Here is a 5,447-nt window from a genome sequence, read left to right on the forward strand (position 1 = left end):
TCAATTTATTATCTTTTCAAAAAAAAAAAATAATTACTACAACATAGTTGTAGTTGTTATATTTTTAAATAATTACTATGAGATTTTATAATTAAATAATCATATTTTAATTCATAGCATAGTCTATTTAATTACATTGAAGCCAGTAGAGTTTACTTTAAAATACGGATCAAGTCCGGTCAAAGTCAATGTCCCATCAATATCCGATGTGACGACACATTTGATGTGACCAGACATGCGATATGACAAATCATATTGATTTGACACAACATCGATGTGACTAATCATAAATTTTATCTATTTGGGCAATAAGCATGAGGTAAATGAAAAAATAATGATAATATTCTTTACCCAATGGATAAAGGGGATCTAGTTTTATTATAAGTAGGGGAGGGGTCTTCTTTTTCATTTTGGGCATTCTTTTATACCCTAACCCCATAAGAGTTTACACTACAAACACTAATATATTTTCATCTCCCTCTAATTCTTTCAAGAGAGAGCCGCCGCCCCCTCTTACTCTCTTGTTCATCTCCTCTCTAAAAGGAGAACCAACCCTCCCCCCATGGCTGACGTCGCCCCTCCACGCTACCGCCGACAGAGTTAGTAACCGGCTGACTGGCAATCATGCTCGTCTCTCTCATTCGTCTCGAAACAGTCGACTCCCTCATCGACTGCGAAATGGCAAAATCTAGAAAGTACCACTACCCTATCTCTCTTATTCCGTCTCTTCTTTCTTTCTTTATCACTTTTCTTCCATCTCTAACTCGTTGTTGATCTTGCAAGACTAAAACATGCCGGGATTTTCTAGATTTGGCCGGAAAAACTTATTCCGTTAGACCCCCTTGGTTCCATATATCTTATTTCTCATTCTTATGTACTGTTATAGGCAAAAGATTATCTAAAAATGATTTGTTTGTTGATAAAATCATATCTGGCCAGAAAATATAATTTTTCGGCTACCTTCGTTCCACCACAGAACTCGCCGGTGACCTCAAACCCTTGTTTAGCTGTGTTAATTTTGTTTTAAAGGTGAAAGAGGTCTATCGTTTCAACCTAGCCATGGTATGTTTCTTTGAGATCCCCATCAAACTATAATATTACTACTTCGATTTGGGATACATACTTGTTGCTTGGTTGAATCTTTTGAGTTGAGCTATTGATTTTGCTCCTTTGAGTTTGCTGCTCATTCTAATACCATTCTATGTGTTACTTTTTTGATGCCATTGTTCTTTGCCTGATGGCTTCTTTGGTAAGCTGATTAATAACGTTCGACCCCTTTGACTGTATCGTTAATTGAAACCATTCTCAGTGTTGAGAAGGACGACTGAAATGTTTAATGTCGTTGCTTTATTTCATTCGTAATTTTTTGCGAAGGTTTTTTTAATCGGACAGTTACTGACCCCAACTAGGTGTTACTAGGCCGATGAAAAAATAGCCACTATGTTATTGATGTCACGACGCTGCGAATGACCCTCCGAATCGGGCCCAAAATAACGAGGCGATAATGATGAACATCAAAAAATAAAAGACAAAAACGAGACAAGCCAATAACGTTTGGATGGCGACATGGTCGGCCACCTTAGTCGCACCAAGGCGGTTCCTGTTCTCATATCTAGATGAATATCAAAATACGCATCTGAGCCTCCTATATTATTTTTAAAACTATTTTAAAAAACCTTTTCCAAAGAACATAATCAAACCATTTCCAAAAATATTTTCTAAAAATATTTTAAAACCAAAACCATTTCAAAAACATGTCATTTAATTTATTTTTACCTTATGTTATTTTACTAACAATTGTATTCCTCTTATCTTGCGAGGTACTATCACATGGAGTTACTTTCGGAAGATGACACCCAAAGACGTAAAAACAAATCCCTGTCAAGATTCCCGCTTCGCACTTCCTATTCTAGGATGTATTCAAAATCGCAAGTATAGTAAAAACTTAGATATATGTCGTATTGTTTGTTTACTTTGATATTACTTATTTGCTAAACACTTAGGGAATTGCATCTAGTTAATAATCGGACTAACTTGCAATATTGTATTTTAAATAATTTTTGAAGTTTGTATGAGACGTTGAATAGTCACGACCCTAATTTCCGTATATATGATGTCGTGATGGTACCTAGTCTCTATGATTAAGTAAGCCGAACAGATAATAATAACTTGGAAGCAATAATTATCAAAATACTAAAACAAAGCTGAGTAACTGATATAACCTTCCGAAAAACAAAATCGCATCAATACAATTATCCAAAACCGGCGGAATTGAGACAAAAGCTCTAAAGAATAAAACTAGAATATCCAATACATCACTGTCTGAAGAAAATGAAATACAACATTAGTAAAAAGCAAAGAAAGGTGACTTTGAGGCCTGCGGACGCCGAGCAGGCATACCTTGAAGTCTCCGTAAGGCAGCTACAAATGATCTCTAACGACCGGCATGAGCAGACGTACCTGAATCTGCAGAAACAATGTGCATAAGCATAGTATGTGTGAACCACAACGTTGCCAGTAAGTATCAAGCCTAACCTCAGTGGAGTAGTGACAAGGCAAGGCCAAGATACCTACTAGGATATAAATAAGCAGTACGGAAATGTAACAAGGATAAATAATGGAAAGCGATGAAAGAACTGATACAAAACAAGATAATAATATGAACTAATGCCGGAAATTTAACATGGGAATACATAAAAGAAGCATGAGATAAACAACAAAATAACACGACGAGGTACCGCCTCGTGTACAACAAGAATCACCACTGAGGTACCGCCTCGTATAAATCAAGAATTACAACCGAGGTACTGCCTCGTATTGACAACACACAATCTCAATCAAAATCTTTTCTTATAGCGCCGCGTGAGCCTTACATTTGAAATGGGTTTTGGAAAATAGTTTTCCCGAAATAACTACACGCACTTTAGCCCACCTTATGATGCCGCGTGGCTTCACGTAGATCCCCTACAAGCAACACACACATAAGTCACCCCTTATACCACCGCATGCACATCAACCACAAGCCTTATACTGCCGCATGCACGTCAATATCATATTACAACAACAACTTGCACCATAAGTGCCCATATATCAAATTTGCCAACAATCCATAATATCATTGTTTTCAGAACAGTAGCCCACAGCTCCACCACAATGGGCACAAGAATATCAATAAAAACAATTAATGTAAATTGCTCAAAAGAAAGATATTTCAACTATAACAATTTTCCCTTAACGTGATAACGACTTTCACAAATTCAACACCAATAACTCAACAATGAGAGACAATGCATAACCACGGTGTTAAATAAGAATAACTCACAATGAAAAGGATAACGTGTAGCAATGACTTCAAATAACGAGAATCAAAAATGAAAGAGATAACATGAACAATAACTTCAAATAATGGTAATCATAAATAAAAGAGGTAACACGAACAATAACTTCAAATAATGTTAATAAACAATGGAAGAGATAACATGTATAATGACTTCAAATAATGATAATCAACACTGAAGAGATAGCATGTAACTATAAAAGAGGTAATAAGTTCAACTAAAGCATGAGAGCAAATTATCAATTAGGAGGTAGAACAAGTGTTAACGAAATCATTTAAGGTATGTAAGGATAGACTAACACAAGTAAGAATAGATTGACTAAGAGAATTTAGAACATGATATGGCATTTTAATTAAAACATGGAAATAGTCTAAGTAGCCTAACCCGGTCAAATACCACATACAACCCGTATACCTACTCATCACCTTGCGTACACGGATTTCACTTAGCACAATTGAATCAAACAACACAAATCCCGTGGGGTAGTTCCCCCACACGAAGTTAGGCAAGACACGCACCTCAATTAGGCCAAATCAACACTCAGAAATAGCTTTTCTCTTAACATCCGCCTCCACACAACTCAAATCTAACCAAAATCGACTTAATATCATCAAAAATTGCTAAGGAAGTCAATTGCATAAGATAAAGCTAAGATCTTTACACTTTTTCCAAAAAGTCAACAAACGTCAACGGGGCCCGTCCAGTTAAAACCCGGGTCCAATGGTAGATTCCATCCACCCATGACCCCATGAGTCCATATATCCAAATCGACTCTCAAAACTCAATTTATTATTTTTCAAAAACATGACAAAGTTTCACAAATTTTAACTTTGATTCACATGATTTTGATGTTAAAATCTAATATATATTGATGAAATATGATTAGAAATAGATTAGAATCACTTACCCAAGGTTTGTAGGTTAAACTCCCCTCTCTAAATCGCCTCCTACCGAGTCTAGGGTTAAAAAATGAGAGAATGAGTTCAAAAGTCCCGTCTCCCAGCCCTTTAATCAGCTGCAGATGTCGCATTTGTGACACAGGGTTTGCATTTGCGAACCCTCACAATTGCGGACCAGGGCTCGCATTTGCGAACCCTGATAGTCGTATGCTTCATCGCACTTGCGATAGAAGCTTAGCAATTGCGAATTGGAGGGCATCGCAAAAGCAAACAATTGTTCGCCAATGTGAACTAAGGTGGAATCTGGAAGTCTTCGCAATTGCGAAGGGGGAGTCGCAATTGCGACATCAGAGCCCCCACTTTCACCTTCGCAATTGCGATGCTCGTGCTTGCAATTGCGATACCTGAGCACCAACATTCAAATTTCAGTCCAAAACTATTCCGAAATATGCCGGGAACTCATCCGAACCCTCGGGGATCCCAATTAGTTATAGTTTGTTTTGATTTGTGCAAAATAGGTTGCAACAGATGTCTCAGAGAAAGTCTTCTAGAAAGGTGACAAAAGGAAATATATATATGTTGAAGTTTTTGAGTTTTTTTAAATGAACTTTTCGTAAATATCTTCTGTCAACTGTGACCTAAGTGTCCAGACTTCACATCTTCGTCCAACTAAAGACGAGAAAAATCGAACCCATGACAGGTTGCCTAAGTATCTTTACACGAGGTCAAGAAACAGGTGCATGTAGTTCGTGAATATTGGAGAGTATAAGATGTATGATTCATAGAACTTTTTACTCTCCTGTATTTTATCTTTTTGACAGATTTGAAACAAAGTATATTTACAACACTAAAGATATGTATAAAGTGCACGAGTATATACAAACTCAGAGTGATGCCTCGTAATATTTGTGATTGGGTGTGATGTACTTTGGAGTTGAAAAGTGTCTCATCCTAAAGATGTGCCCCAGCTTCTCCTTCGAACAGTTGATTCGATTCCCCTGACTTTTTGCGAGATAGTTGTTGTGGTTGTCTCCCCATTGACTATAGGGATATTTGTTGCATCCTTCAAGCTATCCTTTGGAACCTTTTAGTGATCGCCCCGGGTTATTAACTGGGGAGATTATCCTACGAAGATATAGAAATATAGTGAGAGTAGTGCCGTCATAAATGTTGGAAATAAGAAGCGTGATTGTACAATTAACACTCCCCT

At 37.1% G+C, this 5,447-nt stretch overlaps 1 long non-coding RNA gene across 1 annotated transcript; it reads left to right on the top strand.

Moving 5' to 3' along the window:
- Positions 1 to 406: 406 nt before the first annotated feature.
- Positions 407 to 1,996, top strand: LOC142178575 (uncharacterized). Its single transcript, XR_012706828.1, has 2 exons — positions 407 to 1,062; positions 1,420 to 1,996. It is a non-coding gene; the product is annotated as an uncharacterized LOC142178575 (long non-coding RNA).
- The last annotated feature ends 3,451 nt before the right edge of the window (positions 1,997 to 5,447 follow it).

The sequence above is a fragment of the Nicotiana tabacum genome, chromosome 24 (assembly GCF_000715075.1).
Source record: "Nicotiana tabacum cultivar K326 chromosome 24, ASM71507v2, whole genome shotgun sequence".
NCBI lineage: Eukaryota > Viridiplantae > Streptophyta > Magnoliopsida > Solanales > Solanaceae > Nicotiana > Nicotiana tabacum.